This window comes from Castor canadensis, chromosome 8, assembly GCF_047511655.1.
Source record: "Castor canadensis chromosome 8, mCasCan1.hap1v2, whole genome shotgun sequence".
NCBI lineage: Eukaryota > Metazoa > Chordata > Mammalia > Rodentia > Castoridae > Castor > Castor canadensis.
In genome coordinates this window covers 132,425,798-132,447,991 of record NC_133393.1, presented here as the reverse complement: position 1 = coordinate 132,447,991, position 22,194 = coordinate 132,425,798, and the positions used below count along the sequence as shown (strand labels likewise).

At 39.3% G+C, this 22,194-nt stretch overlaps 1 protein-coding gene and 1 pseudogene across 4 annotated transcripts in view; both read left to right on the top strand.

The window, feature by feature from the left end:
* Positions 1–22,194, top strand: part of Tmcc3 (transmembrane and coiled-coil domain family 3) — a 269,620-nt gene that overhangs the window by 133,700 nt on the left and 113,726 nt on the right. The window lies entirely within an intron of this gene.
* Positions 9,664–21,900, top strand: LOC141425815 (coiled-coil domain-containing protein 152 pseudogene; annotated as a pseudogene).

The following is a 22,194-nucleotide window of genomic DNA, read 5'->3' as shown; positions in this document are numbered from 1 at the left end:
ACTTAAATGCTACTCTGCAAGCATCTCCCAAAAGCAGCTGTCCCAGTGTGGGTGGTCTTGGCTGTAAGTGTCCTGCATTACCCTGCTGTCCCCGTGTTTGCTGTTTCATCATCAGTGAGAACGCAGAGGCCACTGCATGTCACTTGATCTCAGGCAGAGGCTCATCTGAACCTAGGTAATCAGTAAAACAAGAGCGTCAGACCCAATCCACAGACTTAGTGACACTTTTCATTCAAGCTGGGTTTCAAGCATTATACATGTCCAGCCATGCACGGATTGGTTGGGATATGGGCATGTGGAATGATTTTCAGAGATTATAAAGCTTGTTTTGAAGGAGGGCTCAGGAATTCTCCACGTCCAAGGCCAGCAGAGGTCCTAAGGATCCAGTGTGCAAGAGATAGAGTTGACAGGATTGGTTTTTTTGGGGGGGGCAACCTGCCCTGCAGCACCTAAAACAGGACAGAAATCCTCAGGGTGGTTCTCTGTGCCCTCTGCTCCTGGGGGAAATGACTCCCATTCCTTCTGCAGCTCATCCTGTGTTCAGATCTGGCAGTGATTTCCCAGCAGTTTTGAGGACTTGTGATGTGCTCACTCCCAGCCTAGTTGGAGGACAGGGGGATGCTGGCTGCTCGGTCTCCAAACTTCTTGTCAAGGGTGTGCTGTCTCGCCGTCTGTGGGCCAGGGGTTCTAAAACAAAAGGGGAGAAAAAGTTGCAGATCTGCCAACATGTTAAACATGTATAGTAGTCACAAAACTTGAAAGGCACAAAGTAGGTTCCCTTCCTAACCCTGCCCCCTCCCAGAAATAACCACTCTTACCCTTACGCCTGATTCCTGGTTTTATATTCATATACACATACATAACATAGGTATCTACACACACATGTACGTGTATGTATACTGGATGACTTATCTTTTGTATTGACACAAATGGCGACATACTATTTACCTTACTTTTTTCCTTGCCTTGGTAGTCATTTCAGGATACCACAGTAGAGCTGCTGTGTTCTTTTCCAGTTGCTGAAGACCATTCATTGCATTGTTCAGCCAAATCATTTACTTCACCTATCAGACATTGCAATTGTACAACTATTTGCCATCCCAGCAATCGTTACTGGTATGTCTTTGAACATGGACCTTTGGGCATGTGTGCTAATTTATAGAATCAGTTTTCAGAAATTCCTCAAATGGTACATGCTTTTTAATATTAATAGAGCTTGCTAAATTGCCCTCCCAAATAAGATTTAATTCATTTACATCTTCCCAGCCATACGTAAGAATGTATATAACCCTGACCTCTTTTTCTGTATCCCCATCCCTACCTGGACTTTATCAGAGACTTTCTTTTGTGAGAGAAAGATTTTGGTCTGAAGAGTCAGTATTTTCAAAACTTACCCGTGGGTGTTAGCAGTCTTTCAGTTGCAAGCCACAGAAAATCTACCTCAAATTGACTTAAGCCCAAAATTTTTTAAGTCAAGAAATTTATTGGGTCATACAACAAAGATCTAGAAACAAAATGTGCTTCAGGAATAGCTGGATCTTGGGAAAGCTATTATGTTGAATAGTGTCAGGGGACGCATTCATATTGTAAGAGAACCCTGTGTGGATGGTGCTTCCCTAGAGTTAGTGGCCCTGTTCTCAGGGGCACAGTTGAGGTTATGAGGACTCCCTGCCTCTCAGCATTTCTTAGCCCTGTTTCCCTGGGGTTTGGTTTGTCCTCATTCAGGCCTCCAAGTGGTAGCCCTGCTAGTTTAGGTATATAATCCAGCAACTTTGTAACCTCTCTGTAGATCAAGCTAAGGTCTCACAATTGCTCCTCATTGATCTGACTTGGTCAGGTGCTTCTCCTTAACCACTGATCACTCCTGGGAACATCTTTTGGTTTGCTTGTTTATACTCATTTCCCACTCTTCTAATCCTAGAAACTTTTTTTCTTTCTTTTCCAGCTCTAAGTCCACATGGTTCTAGAGCCCTCTCTTCACAAGTTTGCATGCTGCTCAGCACCATTTTCCCAGAGGCCAAGCCAACCTGATTCTTAGTCACTACTCCCCTGACTACTAACTCCATAGGTTAAATGGCACTTCTCAAACTCAAGGTGCACCTGTGCATAAAATTCACCTGGGGGTCTGGGAAGAAAGCAGATTCTGATTCATTAGATCTGAGGTGGAACCCGAGAGTCTGCATTTCTCACAAGCTCTCGGAGGGTGCTGAGGCTACAGGTCTCAGGGCTGCTTTTTGAAACAGGGGGATACAGTGTGGATCCAATGACATCTCCAGGTTCCTTCTAGAACAACTTTGGGATTTCAATGCAAATATAGGATATGAAAAGAACAAAATCTCCACATGCAGTCAGTTCCAAATTTTCTCCATTTCACAGAGCAAAGAGAAGTCACATTTATCAAAAAAGTGAGTATTCTTAAAACTTTGATTCAGTTTGAAATACAGACCCATTTCCTGCCTTGGTAGGTTGGGGGAGAAAGCCTGGGTTGAATTGTTCCAAAAGAATCACTTTTGACCAATGTTAGCAAGAAATTCAGTTTTTCTTTAGAGAACCCATGAGCTTCCTATTGTGTCGATGGGGAAAAAAAAGCAAAAAAACTGCTGTTGCTTCTATCAAGCTAGTGACTTTGAGGAACTAGTTTGTCCTTGGCAGACATTAGGCTTTATATATCTAGTTATCCCACTGTAGGTGGGTGGCCTGGTGGCAAAATCTAGGGATAATATAGTGTTTCCTGGGAAATAATAAAATCAGTCTTTCTCTTGTCATCAACTACTGTGTGGGTTTTCTTTTTAAATAAATTCTTCTTCTCATCATATCTCAGAACCAATAGCTCAGTCTAGGACTAACTTGAATAGCCTTCAAGATTTTCTTTCCACTCCCTTATTCAGGTCAGATATTGAATGGACTTCCTCCAAACCCTAGCACCATTTATTGAATCAGAGAAATGATTTCTTTTGCAAAGCAATTTCATGCCTTGTTATCTCCAATGTGTCTCTGAAAATCTAAGGTTAGATGCAGTTACCTGAAAGTTGCTATTCATTCCAGAGATGGAAAAGGGCTAAGAAAACCCATTCCATTGTCAATTTGGTATCCTCATGCTTTAAGGAGCATTATGTACCATTGTGTAGGTATTTGTTTTAAAACCATGACCCCTGCAAGGAAATTGTGGCCTCAGACAACAATTGCGTCATTACCTAAATAGGGAATAATAGATCAAAAGTGTACTGTGATTGAGAACTTAGCTGTTTTCATGAGAAAATGGCAAAAAGACAGCTAGCTGGATTTTTTTTGGCCTTTTTTTCTCCCACACATCCAGATACTCATTGTATTTTACAGATATCACTTCTAACAGAAGGCTAGTCCATAGAATTCTGCAGAACTCTCATCTTGCACTTAATTTTTTTCTTGATGAACTGTTAAGTAAATCATTCCTGTGTGTAGGCTAGGAAAGCAGCTTTAAGACTTAATAATTAAAAAATAACATCTCCTCTATGAATACTGATCGTCTATAAATATCATGGTATCTATATTTGCCTTTTGAGATTTAACCCATCCCCGAAATTGGAATTAACTCAAATGTGCAAGAAGGAGGACACTGAGGTCCTTTCCTGGCTTTCTCTATGTATGGTTGACTCGCTGAGTTCAGAGAAGCCCTTAGATGATGCCCAAGCTAGCAAGTCATGGATCAGCAGATTACATCTTGAAGTTAGAAGGGGCATTTGTCATGGCAGGGGTCTTCTTCACCCATTGGCAATGTAAATAATGGAGGCAACAGACTGGGGGATTTGTCACTTGGCCAAGTGATATTTTCCCAACAATTCTTTATTGAGTACCTGCTGTATTCCAAGACACAATGGTAGGCTATGTGTATACAATGATGAATCCAACATTCTGAGCTCTGACCTTATAACTGAATGAGATATGAGACAACTTAATGAACCATTTAATTTCTTTGGACTGTACTAAAAAAAAGAAGCTAACCTCGCAGAGTTGCTATTATAATCAGACACACTTTTTAAAGAATGAAGAACTGTAGAGTTCATTAGGTCAGCATTGTTACAGGGCCTCAGTAATGCCTTTGCCCTTGCCATTTTCTCTATTCTCTGCTTTCATGAACTCCAGTGAACTCAATGGCCTGCCCTTTGGCCTTTCTTTTGGTGACAATTGTATTTTCCTCTCCAAAAAGGATCTCATTTTCTTGATTCTTTGACAATGTCAGCTTCTTTTTTGCTTTGCAAAGTACTTTTTAAGGGGGAAGTCTAGTAAGTTTCATATATATTTGATGGGAACTTAGAAAAAGTCACTATTCATAAAAGATACTGAGGGAATCATCAGCAACACCACCAACAACAGGTGTTGGCGAGGATGCGGGGAAAAAGGAACCCTTTTACACTGTTGGTGGGAATGTAGACTAGTACAACCACTCTGGAAAAAAATTTGGAGGCTACTTAAAAAGATGGACATCGATCTACCATTTGATCCAGCAATACCACTCTTGGGGATATACCCAAAAGACTGTTACTCCAGAGGCACCTGCACATCCATGTTTATTGCGGCACTATTCACAATAGCCAAGTTATGGAAACAGCCAAGATGTCCCAGCACTGACGAATGGATTAAGAAAATGTGGTATCTATACACAATGGAATTTTATGCAGCCATGAAGAAGAACGAAATGTTATCATTCGCTGGTAAATGGATGGAATTGGAGAACATCATTCTGAGTGAGGTTAGCCTGGCTCAAAAGACCAAAAATCGTATGTTCTCCCTCATATGTGGACATTAGATCAAGGGCAAACACAACAAGGGGATTGGACTATGAGCACATGATAAAAGCGAGAGCACACAAGGGAGGGGTGAGGATAGGTAAGACACCTAAAAAACTAGCTAGCATTTGTTGCCCTTAACGCAGAGAAACTAAAGCAGATACCTTAAAGCAACTGAGGCCAATAGGAAAAGGGGACCAGAAACTAGAGAAAAGGTTAGATCAAAAAGAATTAACCTAGAAGGTAACACCCACACACAGGAAATCAATGTGAGTCAATGCCCTGTATAGCTATCCTTATCTCAACCAGCAAAACCCCTTGTTCCTTCCTATTATTGCTTATACTCTCTCTACAACAAAATTAGAGATAAGGGCAAAATAGTTTCTGCTGGGTATTGAGGGGGGGAGCGGGAGGGGGTGGAGTGGGTGGTAAGGGAGGGGGTGGGGGCAGGGGGGAGAAATGAACCAATCCTTGTATGCACATATGAATAATAAAAGAAAAATGAAAAAAAAAAAAAAAAAGATACTGAGGGAGAAAAAAACCAAAAGTAACTTTCTGTGTTAAATACACAACACAAATCAGATACTTAAAATAACACCCCAGCATACAATTATCATGGGACATCTCTGTCATTTCCTAGAGTAAGAAATAAACAGAGAACAATTTTGGAGTTGGGCGAGTAGCCAGCCCTGGTGTTTATGGATAGGAATGATGAAGGTCTTGTTCTGAGCAGGGAGTGGGCTGGGAGAGGCATTCCTTCAAGCATGTTGGAGCTGCTGTGACTTGGAAACATGCAGGCAGTGTCTAGGAATGCCCGTGCTGTATACAAGGAAGACCTCAGCACTTGCATTTGAAAGACTCCAGCCTGTCACAGTCTCCTAGACTACTGTTTTTGTTTCATAGCTCATTGCACAAATTTTCTATATGATCTGATAATTGAGGGAGTCCCTTTTCCCTGCTCTATTTCTTTCTCTCTCTCTCTCTCTTTTTTTTTTTTTTTTTTTTCTGGTGCTGGGGACCAAACTCATAGCCTTTCATGTGTGTTTCTCTGTCTCTCTCTGCTCAGGGTCTCTATCTCTGCATATCTTCCTCTTTCCCACCTTCAAACCCTCCACTGGGCACTTAGGAGTGCACCACTAGGTCAGTGGAGAAGCTCAGCAAGCCTTAAGTCTGAGCCCCTGAAGAAAGTTTAGAGAATCTTGTTTTACAGTTTATGAATCACACAGTTTTGACAGTTCTTGAGAAACTAAGGGCTGCTTCTTTTCTTCATCCCCTACAACAAAGAGGCTGCACAGTGGATAGTTAGCATCATGGATAGTGCAAGGATGGCATACTTTTTGTTTGCATGTTTGTTTGTTTTTGAGACAGGGTCTTAACTATGTTGCTCAGGCTGGCCTTGAACTCCCTACTTAGCCCAGGCTGGCCTAGAAATCTCATTCATTCTGTCCCCACCTCCTGAGTGCTAAGATTACAAGGGTGCACAAAGGCTTGGCAAAGGTTTCTGTAAAGGGTCAGGTGGTAAATGCAGTACAGTCTCTGTCACAGCTAATATCTCACGAAAGCAGCTATTGGCAATACATGAACTGTGAACACAGCCGTGTTTAGTAAATTTTATTATGCACACAGACATGTTAATTTCATGTTAAGTTTTACATATCATGAAATATTTTTTCCCAAATGTTTAAAAATATAAAAATCATGCTTAGTTTATTGGTCCTATAAAACAGGTGGTGAATTGAATTTGGCCCACAGATTGTTGTAGTGGCTGACCCCCGGTATAGGAGAAGAGACAAAGAAGTAGGAGTGAGAAGTAAGGTTCTAATCCCATCTTTTCTACTTTTTTAGCCTTGACATAGTCATTTAACTTCTAACCTCAGTTAGAAAAATGAGTATGGAAAGTGGGAAGAAAAGAACTTTCCAGGGGAGAAACCTTGCAAACTCTACCTTGGCCAGATCATCAAGGTTAATACCATCAGTGGTAGGCCATAATGATAGAGTAGCGAATAGATATTTGGTCTTTGTCTAGGTTTCTGACACAGAGCTTCTAAAACCCTTAGCATTTCTTGAGTGGTAGTGTGAGAGTAGCATCCTGTATTATCCATTGCAAGCCTTTTCAGCCATACCTGAGCCTATGCTAATGAGGGACTCTGGTGGCCCCTAGATAGCTTCAGGGTGGGGCTGGTTGCCAGAGGAGTTAATCATGGGATTAGAAAGTGACACTTTCAGCCTGCCCCCCACCTTCTAGAACGGGGAGGAGGCCTACCGATTGAGTGAGTCACAAGTAGCCAAAGATTTCATTAAACATACTTGCATTATGGAACCTCCATTAAAAAAATGACAGGATTCTGAGAGCTTCCAGATTGATGAATGCATCCACATGTCGGGAGTAGTCTTATGGGACTGAGACCTTAACCTGTGGGGTCTGTATTAAATTTGAGTAGTGTCAAGAGTGAATTGAATTATAGGACCCTGTTTTGTGTTTAGAGAGTTGGTAAATTGGTTGATGTAAGGAGTAGTCTCTACATTTGGTGTAGAAGTATGGTAAGTGAAAACAACTCAGAGTTATGTGACAGCATGACCCCTTAATGTAATGTGATGAAAATGGCACTTCATATCTGTGGTTATCCTCCAAAAAACCCAAATGACAGTCTAAACACAAGATTATGAATACCAGATAAACTTAGGGACAATCTACAAAATGCCTAACCAATATTCCTTAGAATAGCCAGGGTCATCAAAACCAAAGAAAGTCTGAAGAACTGTCACAGACTAGAGGAGACTAAGGGGAGACAACCATTTAACCTATGGGGTATCCTGGGGATGCTTTCCTGGAACAGAAAAGGGACAATAGAGGAAAACTAGTGACATCTGACTAAAGAGTGGAGTTCAGTTAATGGTAACCTATCAGTGGTGATTCCTTAGCTGTGACAGATGTACTCTGGTGATGTAAGTTGTTAACAATGGCATGGGGGGGGTTACATTAGGAGAATAGTAGAACTCTGTACATCTTTGCAACTTTGTTGAAATCTGAAACTATTCTGAATTTAAAAAAGTATACTTTATATTAAGAAAACTAAAGAAGAAAGATCTCTCAGATTTGGCAAACGATCAGGTATGGAGAGCAAGGGAGAAAGAGAAATAAAGATTCTGTTAGCATCTTCAGCCTTAGTACCTGGGAAGGCAGCCATTCCAATTGCACAGAGTGAAGCATATTGGAAATAGGAAATAATGAACTTGGGGAGCCAGTGAAACATCCATGGATATGATACACCATGTGACACTTAAAGCAATAGAAGTGAAATTGTTTAAAATGTTCTCCAGTCCTGACACATATGCAATTTAAATTCTAATTTAAGATAGAAAGATTAAGTGGATTAAGTAATAAAATAGTTACTGAACTTCATATGAATAGCTGGCTTCCTGCTCATGTGTACATGTCTCTGTGGATATACTTATCCTCTTGTCCTCGGGACCTGGCTTAGAGTACTATAAGCTGCTCTTCATTTGCAGAAGGATTTAGTCATGCTGCCAAGTGGAACATTATTTATTTGGCCCCGTAGCCAGAGGCAGCCCTTTTTCTTCAGCCAGAAGTCCAGTTGTGTTGTCTCAAACCACCCTGGAGAGCTGGTTTTATTTACTTTAGGCAAGAAGCAAGAGCTTTGTTTGAGTGTTTCCTTTTTCTTTCTCTCCTTATTTATATTTTACACTCAGAACTGCTTCAGAAGTGTACAACCCTTGTCAGTGGTCTGGCATGTCTGCTGTACATTAACAATGTATATGATAAAGCCACAGACAAGACCCCATGCAAGCATAGGACATGAACAGTAAGTTCAAAAAGAAATTCAGATGGCAATCAATACATGGAAAAAAATCAATTTCCCAAAAAGCCAAAGATATATAATTAAGCTGATGGCAGTGAGGTGGTAAAGATAGTAAAGAAATAAATACAGGACTGAGTGCTGGCGAGGGTATTGAGGAGCAGCATCCTGGCAGGGGCAGATGGAGATGGCCTTGGGGAGGACAGAGGCTTTCCATTCATTTATCCTTTGTTCTGATCACTCCACTTCCAGGAGACAACCTGAAGGCATAGAAAGATATACGTAAAGGATGACCATCTAGGCATTGTTAAAAATAGTGAAGCACTGACGATAGTGTCCAGTAAAATAAGGCCAGTATATGCTCATGCATGGTGCCCCTGCCCGGCAACTGAACTGGTCCAGGTGTAGCAAACCCTCTTACCATATGTATCTCAAGGGCAGCCATCCCTAGGTCTGCCAGTTCCCCAATTAGTTGCTAATGATCTCAGGTTTCCCTTCCATCACCACTGCTGACTATTCCATTAGTCTATAAAAAGCACCTGCCAAACACAACAAGGGGATTGGACTTTGATCACATGATAAGTGAGAGCACACAAGGGAGGTATGAGGATAGGTAAGACACCCAAAAAACTAGATAGCATTTGTTGCCCTCAACGCAGAGAAACTAATGCAGATACTTTAAAGCAACTGAGGCCAATAGGATAAGGGGACCAGGAACTAGAGAAAAGGTTAGATCAAGAAGAATTAACCTAGAAGGTAACACACACGCACAGGAAATTAATGTGAGTCAACTCCCTGTATAGCTATCCTTAATCTCAACTAGCAAAAACCCTTGGTCCTTCCTTTTATTGCTTATACTCTCTCTACAACAAAATTAGAGATAAGGGCAAAATAGTTTTTGCCAGGTATTGAGGGGGTGGGGGGGAGAGGGAGGGGACCCGGGCAGGGGGTAAGGGAGGGGGTAGGGGGAGGGGAGAGAAATGACCCAAACATTGTATGCACATATGAATTAAAAAAAAAAAGCACCTGCCATGGCCAAGGTGCAGATAGCTTGGGATTATTTGAAGAGGTCTAACGGATACCTTGAATTTCATAGACAGGGTTTTGAGCAAGACTTTACTTTCCCTCATTTGTACCTATCTTTTTCCAAAACAAGATTTGAGGTGCCAAAATCTTCCATCAGTACTTGTGCTGTGAGACATTTCATAAGAGAGAGAAATGTTAGGCACTACACTCAGAAGGGCAATATATATAAAAGCAAGACAAGGGCTGGAGGTATAGCTCAGTGGTAGAACACTTGCCTAGCATGTACAAAGTTCTGGGTTCAATCCCCAGCACTGCAGAAGAAGGAAAGGAGGGAGGGAGCAAGCAATGAAAGGAAGGTAAGGAAAAAATATGACAGTGAGGGAATAAGAGAGAGCAAAAGTCTTACTCTGTGAGGAATGAGCAAAAGGAGAAACATTTAGGACAGTTGCACATGGGAGTAGATCTCCTTAAGGTGCTTCATGGTAATTTAAACAGGTGACACATATCAGTGGTGAGCACATGGCTTTGTGGCTAGAGGTCTGTCTCTGAGTTCTTCCCAGCATCTAGAAGATGCTGTATTAGGACAGCTTCAAACCAAGTTCTTTCCAGAAACTTGAACTCAGTGAAGTCTGTACCCATTATCCCTGCCATGCTTGGCTGTATTTAAAATGTCAACCTCTCTTATGCTGACATCTGCTTTGCTTTTTCTGCCCCTTCCATTTTCCCATCCTTCACCACTATACAAATCCTTCCTGCATTCTTCACTATATGCAAAGTGTCAAAGAGGGACCTGTGGACTAGGTCTGACCTTCTGCCTCGTGTTGTTCAACCCACACATTCCACCATTATTATTACCTAGCAACCACTGGCAAGAGCCCAGAGTCTGCTGTCTCCTGCTTGTCAAAGTCCCCACACACCCTATTGTTTCCCAAGTATTGGTCCATTTCTTGGTCTGGGTGGTGGTGGTCAAATGAGTCTTGCCAGTTTATAAAAACTCATATAGCACCAATTATTTTGCATTTTTCTGAGCAAATGTTATGTTTTTTAAAAACTAATTAAAAAGCAGAATCTTGATTTCCTCACACTCTGTGCCATAGATATCATTATACCCCGTTTTGTAGAGGAAGATATGAGGCATGGAAAGGACTGGCAGTTTGTCCATTGTCACACAGCTAGTACATGACAGAGCTAGGAATCACAGCCTAGCAGCCCAGGCAGCCTGTGCTTTCTCCCAGAATCGGTCCTACCATGACTAGTTGAGGTCTGTCTTCAGCTTTTCTTTGTTGTCACTTTCATATCCAAACCATGATTTTCAGCAATGCATTTTGTATGTGCTGTAGTAGCTTCAAGATGACAATAAATTAATTCTTTATAATTCCTTCTATCCATGTGTGAGCTCTAATTCCCCTCCTCTTAAACAGGGGTGGGTCTTAATGATTTGCTGAAATGGCAGAATGCAGGAAAGATGATGGTGGTTGATGCCTGAGGTAGATTCTGTGAAGATTTTAGTGCTTACTTTGACTACTTCTTGGATCACTCACTCTTAGAACCCAGTGGCCATGCTGTGAGGAAGCCCAAGTAGGCCAATAGAGAGGCCCACATGGAGGAGCTATCTCAGAAGTGGATCCTCCATCCTCCAGTTAATGCCACCCAGAGCAGAGATGAGTTGTCTCTACTGAGCAGTTCCCAAATGGCAGATTTTATGAGAAAAAAAAATGACTTGTTTTAAGTCACTACATTTTGGGGTGGCCTGGTATATAGCAGTAGGTAACTGAAACATCTGGCAACTTTGCTTAACTCATATAAATTAAAATCACAGGTGAGGTCAAAAGAATTTGTATTTTCTTTAACATTAGTGCTATTACAGAAAGTTTCCTCTTACAAAAACTTAACTCTTAATTCCTGTACATACTCAAATATTTTGCATACTCAAAATGTTTTTCTCTACCTTCAGTAAATCAAACTCTAATGGCCTACATTAGCAACAAATTCGCTGAGTAAATTTAACTCTTCTATGAAAAAACATATTTGTGAATAGAATGTTAGCAAAGTGCCATCAAAATAATTGTAGGAACTAAATCAATGTAAAATATGATTCTTTCTGAATGTGAGTCACTGGAAATTAGGTCCAAGAACAATACTGTCTAAAGTTAGACCCTCCCATTAGCTAAAAGAGCAGAATGCTAACATCTAGCATTTTTGCTTAGGGCTCCTTACTCCCAAAAACATTTGCTTGGCAAATAAATATTTTCCCATTCAGCCAGCACAGTTATTTAGGGTGTGTTCTACCAAACCTGATCAGCCAACTTGGAGAGTGACTGATTGCTGCACAGGGAAGTCACAGGTTATCATTCCCATTTCTGTGAGCCTTTTCTAAATATGTGCTTCTCATGCTTGGCATTTCCAGAAAGATGAGTAAAGAGGGGAAGAAATACTTTTGAATGCGTATAAGAAACTTTATAGAGCTATGACTGGCAGTGAAATCCTTATTAGAAAGTTGATAGTTGACGGACTGAGCACCTGGCAGAGGTGACCAGGTAGACTGAGGAACCTGGCGCAGGCATGAATCAAAGCAGTGAAGGATGTATGAAAATGATTGGCAGTGTGAATATTGACAAACTTATAAATGACTTCTCACAGATAGAAAAGAATGTACTACTCTTCATAATGTGATAAAAAGGCTACAGCAGACCATTGAATATCAACACAACTTGAAAGGTGAAAACAACTATAAAGAAATGCTGAGCTTATGAAAGAGAAGTTTAAATCTCATGAACAGGAATATAAAAATAATATTGCCAAACTTATAAGTGAAATGAAAATCAAAGAGGAGGGACATAAGGTAGAAATAAGCAGGCTTTATCAGGATTTGCAGAAAAAAGTTGAATTAAATGAAGAAAAATGTAGAGAACTAATAGAGAAAAAGGAGGTGGAAATTTCAGAGTTAAATGCAAAATTAAGAACTCAAGAAGAAGCAAAATGAAATAATCAAGCTGCATCTAGAGTTTGATGCCAAACTAGCAAGAGTTCAGACGAAATCAAAATCATATGCGGATGCTTCTGTTTTGCCACAGAGTATCTACAGAAGGAAGCTTCAACATCTTCAAGAAGAAAAAAATAAGGAGATTGCAATTCTTCGTAGTACCATTCGTGACTTAGAACAACGCCTTTCTATTGACAAAGATTCACACCTTAAGCGTAGACGGTTTTGAACACAGCAGTAAATTCATTAGTTATTATTAATTTATTTTAAAGCAATAAAAAATTCTCTTCTACTTTCAATATAAATTACTGTCTAAATAATAAAGAGACTGCTTTAAGCTTTTTAAATTGAGTTTATTTAGACAAATCCATACCATAAGCCATATGTTCTGCATTCTTCCTTAATAGTACTATCCATAAAGGAGTTCTAGCTTACAGAGTTTAGTTTCCCTGTTAAACCATCATTGACTATGGAAATACTCTTAAGCAGTCTATATATAAGACAACATACTTTTCTTTACCGTTACATTTTTCAAGACAGCCACTCAAAATTCAGAAGAGTTACAGAATTCTAGATAAAGAAAACAAGATACAAAGGTTGTATTTATGATAGTAAAAATCAAGATGAGTCTTAGATATAAAGATAAATGGATTTTAAAAATGTAGTCATATATACTTCTCTGCAAATACGTTAATTATTTCTGGATCTTAAAAAACAAAGTGCATTTCTTTAAAGGTTTAATCAGTTAAAATTATAAGATCAAGAAGACAAAGATTATATTGTTTTGAGAGATGAGTAAAGAAAAAATGGAAAACATGTCTTTGTTGTTCTTCCTCCATTCTAAATTACTAACTATCCAACAGAAACCCTTAGGTTATAGTTTATGTTTCTGTCCTCATCAATGCAAATAGAATGCTGGAAAAAGAAAAAGAAAGACACATTAACCAAAAGCTGCAATCACTTTTCAGTTGCCCCATAATAAAAAATATGGTTTGGGTCAAAATTTCAATGGCATAAAATTTAAAATTTAGAAGCTAATCTAGTACATTTCTCCATGTTTGTACAAATCCAATTCCTATTTTTAGTTCACTGATTAATTAGTTGGCTTGTAAAAATTCTGTAAATTAAATTGTGCCAGACTGAAAAAAAAAAAGAAAGTTGATAGTCTATGGAAACTTAAGGAAAGATGGTTATTGCTGTGGCCTGAATGTTTATGTCTTGCTCCTCAAATTCTTGTGTTGAAAACTAATCCCCAATTCACTGGCATCAAGAGGTAGGACCTTTGGCAGGTGATTAGGTCATGTGGGCACCCCAACAAAAGTGGCCCAGTGGAGCATTCATCACATGACATGCAGCAAGAAGGTACCATCTGTGAGCAAGCAGACACCAAATTTGCTATCCAGTTATGGTATTTTGTTATAGCAGCCTAAGTGACCTAAGATAGCCATATCTATAGATGAATAGGAAATAAAAGAAGTTTGACAAACAGGAAGTGTCATATCAAACAATTTAATGTGTAGACAGAAGGTGATAATGGCTAGTGAATTAGAAAGAAGTACTTTTAGCACCTCTAAGACTCAACTCTGCATCTCTGGGCAGAAAGTAGCCACAGATAATACAGAAATGAATGAATGTGGTTATGATCCAAAAAATTTTATTTATGGAACTTGAACATTGAATTTCATATAGTGCTCATATGTCACCATATGTTCTTCTTCTCAGTGTAAAAGCCAACCAAGCATGGTGGCATGTGCCTATAATTCAAGCACTTGGGAGGCTGAGGCAAGAGGATCACAAGTTCAAGAACAGCTCGAGCTAAAAACCACCTACACACATGAAAGTGATAGGCTATACAAAAAACATTATCATCTTTAGGCTGGATTTGGATCACTGGCATCATTTGCTGACACCTATTATCATTTGGGTTGGGGAGAAGTTGGATGACTGGGAAGAAAGGAGATGGCTTGCTTGTGCTTTCTACTCTCTAAACTTTTATGTTTGGGGAACTTTCTAGAACAAGAATATATGATCTTACAATAACAAACTAAAGGAATTTCCATGTTAGAGTCAAAAGGGTCAAAACCTCTTTGTATAGGCCCCTAATTAGGTTTCAGTAGGAAAAGGACAAGGATAGATAAATAGGCTCCCGTTCAGAACATTTAGCGTTTCACTCATTTGGACTCATCCACTCAATTGGCGTTGAAAGTCTCACATACTTTCTCTAAAATTTGTTACTAATTGTAAATTACTTCCTTCTGCTTATTAGAGCAGGCCCATTAACATATCTGCCCAAGAAGATGGTGAGCTTAAACTAAGATACATAAAAGCAATACCAGATTTCTTTTTAGGTGCTGTGTTACTCAGTGAGTTCATACTGCACTCTTCTCATTTTACTCACAATTTGTTATGCATTTATGGTACCTGCCTCAAGCTAACTTGCATTAAAGTTAGGTTCTTCTTTTTGTTCATCTTTATTCTATGTAAATCCCTGGAGATATGGGACTTATATACAGCAGCTCTCATTATTAAGAAATATTTACCAAGTGCTTTGTATATAGCAGGCATTGTTCTGGGAGCTGGGATACTGGCGTGAGTGAAGGGAAATTCGTGATCTGTGACCATGTACATTCTTTGTTGCATTTGATGTTGTCCTGTACATATGAATTAATGTTTTCCTTCAGGGATAGCAAGTTAGCTTCACCTCACAATTCAACACTGATTGATGGCTAGTGTCTGCTTGAAGTAGTGTGTTAGGAGACAGCTAGGAATCAGTTAGAACGAGAACCCTCACCTGTCACTCATCTGGGAGGAGAATGTGACAGCACCAGGGTTCCTTCTATGTTGTCCCCTATTGTGGCACTTGGGAGGCAGGTGAGGCTGAGTTTGACATGGTAATGTAATAGCTACATTACAGGATTCAAATTAATGTCCTCCCTGCCTCTTTTTTATGACCTAGTTCATAGAGCCTCAATTTTCTCATCTTTAAATGGGCTCTTAAGATGCTACTTTCTTGAGAAGATTACTATAAGGGCTATTTATTCTTACCATTATGTTGTCATCATGAACATCATTACTACAGTAGCTAATGTTTATTGAGCGTGCATTATGTTCTGACTTACAAGTATTACTTAATTTAATTTTCTTCTCTGTTTTTTTCTAAGATCAAGTGAAATTCCACACTACAAGATAGATCCTATTATAGCCATTTTACAACCAAAAAAGCTGACTTTTGGGCTGGTGGCATAACTCAAGTGGCAGAACACCAGTGTAGCAAGCACAAGACTGTAAGTTCAAACTCCAAGTACCACCAAAAAATTTTTAAATACTTTTTTTTTTTTTTAAAAAACTGAGTTTTTTTGTGGATGCACAGCACATGACAACATGGTGAATATGAAAGTCCCTACAGTGAGCCTGGAACATAGTACTTGCTCATTACACACCCCTTTGCTTCTCCCTTCCATCAGCCTCACCCCTTGCTGTGTAATAGCAATATGGAAAGGTCTATCAGATCTCTGTAGTTGGTTTGTTTATGGGCCAGCAGGGAAAAACCCATTCATTTCTTCCTCCTCAGGCTTTACAATACTTCTGATAGTGCCCTTCTTTTCATTTATTATGAATGGTTCAGCTTGGGCCTTTGACAGGTCTATACTATCAAACAGGAAATAGATGATACAACCAAATCAAGTAAGTTTGAGGAGAATTAATGAAGGAATTGCTTACAAAGCTGGAGAAAAAATGCAGGTGATATTTCAGGGCTACTTCAGACTCGTAATGGAAGGGGTGATTTCGGCCCAAGTTCTGAGAAAGAAAGAGTGGTTACTGGGATCTGGGGATTGGGAGGCTGTGTGGAAGAAGGTGTCTAATGGAGCAATGACTGTCAGTTTAAGGGACTCTGGTGAGCCATGGTTGAGGGTACAGGGAAACCAATACCTCAGCCTCACTCTTCTTTCCTCTGCCCTTACTGCTATTCTCTAGGGCTGAGCCCAACTGGAAGATCTGCCTGTGCATGTTGGGCTCTTGGAGAAGGTCTAGCGGGTCCTGGGGAGAATGGTAGATAAAACTCAGCCCTGCTCTGATCCTTGGGCATGCCTGGGAGATGGGGAGGTGGATTTGCAAGTTCAGTTTCCCATATTTCCTGGTATTTGTGCAGATCCAAACATTCTTGGCCCCAGCTGTTTAACAGATGGCTGCTAGATCTACCAGGTAGACAGTTACAAATTACTTTTTGTAAATGTGCATTTGGACAAAGTTTCTGGCAATGATTTAGTTGGAAGGCAAAGAATTGGAGTTGGTACCCCTGCATTTTATATAGCCTTTGAGACTGACTTCACTGTCTCATTAGCCATACCTCTTTAACAAAAGCTCAGTTTGCTTATTTATAAAAAGAACACAGTAGTCCAGCCTTCTCAGGGACATGTGAGGCTTCACCTAGTTCAAGTCTATGTATTTTGGAGTTTTCTTATGGAGATGAGAAGTCATATTATGCTGAGTTTCATAAATATTAATAATTAGACTATAATCTCATGATTAGGCTTGAGATACAAGTGCCTGTGGCTTTTTTATATTGTTGACTCTGGCATTTTATGGATGGTCTTGTCTTAAAGGTGAATAACTTGACTTGAAAGGTCATAGGGGTTTTCTCTGATACATTTGCGTGTTAGATGATCTAAGACATAATGACCCGGATGATCAATAGGGACAGCTTCTACCAAGAATTAACCACTTGAATCAGCTGGACAAGCGTCCTCTTTTATTATTATAGTCTGTGTGATAACTGAAGCCTTCAAAAATTGCTAATGTAAAAATGGAACATGCAAAGACCCTGTCATGTCATGTATCAACCAAGTACTCTAAGTGTTATTCAGTATATTGGTAACCATGTGGAACAACTGAAACTCTCACACATTTGTGGGAATGAAAGTTGGCTCAGTCATTTGGAAAAACTGGCAGCTTCCACTAAAAAGTTAAATATACATCCACCCCACAAACAGCAATTCTACTACAGATTAAATATCTGTTATTCAAAATGTTCGTGAATGTATTTTGAATTTTGGATTGGGGGGGTTAGAATATTTGCATATACATAATGAGATGTCTTGGGGATGGGAACCAAGTTGAAACATGGAATTCATTTATATTTCATAGACACCATATACACACATAGCCTAAAGGTAATTTTGTACAGTATTTTTAGCATGCCTGCATTTTGACTATGTCCCATTGCATGAGGTCAGATGTGGAATTTTCCACTTGGGGGTGCCATGTTGGCACCCAAAAGATTTTTGATTTTGGATCACAGATGCTCAATTTGAATTAGATATGTACATGCACTCAAGAAAGATAAGAGCATTTGTTCTTCAAAAAACATACACAAGGGTATCTAGAGCTGCCTTTTTTCATAATGGTCCTAAACTAATAACCCAAATGGACATCAACAGGGGAATGAACGCAATAAAATGTGGTACTTTCATGTAGTGAAATACTCCACAGCAATAAAAACAATGAACTAATTAAAAATAATGAACTAACAAAGCATGCAGAAACATGGTTAAATTTCAAAGATATTATGTTGAACAAAAGAACCAAACACTAATGAGTAAAGAAAAAAAAAGTGAAGTCCAGGGAGAGGTTATGTTAATTAATGGTTACAGAAAGATGTGGAAATTATTACCCTTGGTGTTGGAGAAAGGGGTGAGAGAGTATTGATTTGGAAGGGTCATACATTTGGATATGGAAATTATATTTTGATATGAATGATATTAGAGATGTATACCTATATAAAAAGTCATCAGACTGTATACTTTATTTTTTTATTATTCACTTATTCACATGTGGACTGTATACTTTAGATTATGTACTTTACCCATTTCTTGCATTTTGTCCTTTAATAAAAATGTTTCTTTGAAAGCTTATTGAGTATTACTACCTGACTCTGGCAGATGCAGCAATGATAATAGCAGGAAAATACAGTTTAATTTTTTTCCTTAATGTAGAGTATATATAGATATAATCTGTCTGGAGAGTTTGGCAATGTGAATTTAAAAAATCCTTAGGGATATGTGCACCTTTGACCTAGCGATAGGCTATAGAAATTAATAAGAATTATGTGCAAGTTTATCCATAAGGATACAATCCCATGTTCACTTACAGAATTGATAATAAATTCTGGAATAATTCGCAGATAATTTAATATGTTAGGGAAGAGGCTTTCCTATGTATTTGCAAACAAGGTAGACATAAAGACTCCAGAAAGTCATATGAGTCTTTTATTTTTGTTTTGCAGTGCTGGGGATTGTACCAGCATGTTGCACATGCTAGGCAAGGGCTCTACCCCTAAACCCCAGTCCCAGAAAACTATGTTAGTTGACTCAAAAAGTGGTTCTAATCATGACAAAGACATTTGAAATATGTATAATCAGTTAAATTGATAAATATTAGTGGACATTTGAGTCTCAAATACCCCTAGAAGAAAAACATTATAGGTCTCACAGTTCTTCCTTAGAAGTCTATTTATTCTCATATTCTTTGGCTTATCCGTGGATTTACCTAGGTCTACATATCTGATTCAGACTCAGCAAATGTCTGTGGCCTTGAAATGGCACTTTCCTTTTTTTGCATTGTTGGTTAAAGAAATGCCAGACCTCTGGGAAAGGCCAAGACAGAGACCAAGTGCTAAACAGAAAAGCTATTAAGAAGAAAATTTCTGGGTAAAGTTGAAAGTTGAAAATATGCCCATAAGAAAACTTCACTGCGCTTAGTTACCATTAAATATCCTTTTAGAAAAGTTGTCTCTAAGAAGCCTGCCTTGAGATGTCTAGACTTCTAAAATTTATATTATCTCCCATGGAAATACCAGTGTAGTCCAGTTAATCATTATGGGGTAACATTATTCAAAGTGGGAACTATAATTCCCAAAGATTATATAAAGTTTGTTCAGTTGGCACAGCTGTTCTCTGAGAAATAAAATCAAAAATTTTATCTTGTGATTTCTAAAAGGTTTTTAAATTCAAGTTAGCCAGAAATTTTTGGAAGAGAGTAATTTTTCCATTGGAAAAATGAAGTCATCGTATTTTCAACACTACCTTATATTGAGCTGTTTTTTAACCTCCTGAGATCTTCAAGTTGTGCATATGTAAAATGGAAATAATGTTATAGCATCTTTGTAGTATTAAAAGAATGGGTAAGATGGCTCCATGCCTTGCAGACAACTAGTTGACCCTCAGGAGGGTTGGATTTAAAAAATAAGGCATGAACCATCCTAATCAAGGAACAGATCTCATGGCTACAGTTACATGTATCCCAAGAAAGCTCCCTGGAGACAGTTGGTCAACCCAGTAATTCCATGTGGCAAGTGCTCAATAATTTATAACTGTATATGCACATACAAATAACTCACCTGGGTATTATACCATAAACATGAATTATTATCTTAGTTTCTCATGTCCTATGTAGTAGCATATTTGGTACATAGTACCATGGAGTTTGCCTGAATTCTCCTTTTTTGTGGGTTTATCATATATAGGAAAAAAGAAAGAGGGAGAGGGTGACTAATATATTTTTTCTATTGGGATTTCAGTAGAATTACAAATATTTTCTAATAAAATTAAGCATGATGCTAGCATGTTTAATCCCTTCCAAAATTCTTTTTTACTTAAGGGGATTCTTGTGCCCTGGATTTCTGTCTCACTCATTTATTTATTAATTCATTCATTCTTTGCATAAATGTTCGCTGACCACCAGTCCTGAGCTGTGCAATCAGCTAAGTGCACAGCTCAGTGCAAAGTGAGTAAACAAGAAGGATTTCCTGAGTTCACATGTGGGGATTATATTCTGCTGGGGGTGCCCTGATGGTGTCACTTCTTTTGATGCTTCACCAAATAGTTCCCAACCCTCATCTCCCATTGCTTATGAGCTAGTCCTGGAGGTTGGACACTTGCCTCAGTGGACACAGCTACTCTGAGCAGGGGACTTCCCAGCTTTCCAAACAAAGAGCCCCTACACTTTTGTAACCTTGCTGACCTTCTGGATAGGTCAGTGGTTATATAGCCCAGAAGGAACTGGAATCTTCTTTCCAGGAACTCTATTCAAATGAACTTATTGTTGTACAGAACCTTGGCTGAAAGACCTGTGGGAAAGGTCCCAAGAACAAATACCAGGCTCTCTGAGGTGGGTCCGCGTGATTTACCAGCACTCTTTCTCATGATAAAGACACGAAAGGAAAACCAATGAAATGTGTCAGCTTCCATTGGCATGAACCAGAGATACTTGCCAGCGAGGGTGAGGGATTCTGGTCTAGAGTACCGTCACTTTCTTGAAACAGCAAGGATTATGCAAAGATAAAAAGCAAAAAGTAAACACTAAAACTGTGAATGAAGAATGAGCACAAAGAGGGGAAATCCTTCTATGGAAACAAGCTTTCCTCCAGAGGAGAAAAATAAGAACCTGCTTTAAAAAAAAAATCTCCCAGCCTGGAGTAATAGATGGAGACTGGAGTCTGCACAGGACCACGTTTCTCTGGTAAAACACAATGTTTTTAAATGGAAATTAACATTTGGCAGCTCAGAGATTGGCGTAGCAGATGCTGGATCCCCTGTAGGGTGGGGACAGAAGCAATAAATGTGAAGATGGTTTGGAGAGTGGATTAAGTAGAGGATAAAGCATACAGTAAAGTGAGAAAAAGCAAGTAGATTCTAAGAAGTCTGGTATGTAGGTTGAGGCAGCTTGACTTGGGAACTTATTCCTCCTGTGTTACTTATTTGTGCATCAGACCTCTGTGTCTTACATAGTCTGGAGCTCTGGGGATTTAGGGAGCTTGGGGCGGGGGAAAGAAGCCAACATCCATTGAGCCCCACCATTTGCCATATACCACTTGGGGTTTTCTCTGAAATCTGTAACAACCCTGAGAACTATGTCCCAACACTGGGCCTTTCCCTCTCCCAAGCTCATTGTCTCCCTATTGTTTTGGAATCTGTATCCTGCTGGGGTTTTTTTTGTTTTAATATCAGTCAGTGCTACAAATCTTTATTCCTGTTGTGGAATGCCACTTCTCCTTTGATCTTTGGAAGCTGCTGTGGGCCAAAATGTCCTTCTGATCCAGGGCACCGTGTTCTTGGACAATATGACTGACCCTGCCATTTTTCAGCTCCCCTTTTCTGCCTTTAGCCTTTGTATGAGTTCATATTCAAGCTCTGGATCATTTGTTCTGATGTCAAATCCTCATCCTGAAATATCCCCTCCCCTCAAGATGTTCTCTGCCATCTCCTTGAGACAGACACCAAGGCCTCTTCCCTCCAAACCAAACCTAGTTTAAGCCAGAATAGAAGCCAGGAAGGAGACGTGAATTACTGACAGCATTCCGGGTTCTTGACATTTCTAATTCTGAATACAAATTATACTTGAAAGACAAAAGACATGTTTATAGTAGAACATAGTAAAATGAAGGTCTACATGTTTGATTCAGAGAACCATAATGAATAAGTCATAGAAGAATAAACATGATTATGAAAATTCAAATGATAAAACATTTTGTCTTTAAGGATTTTTTTGGCAGTACTGGAATTTGAACTCAGGGCCTTATACATACTAGGCAAGTGCTCTACCA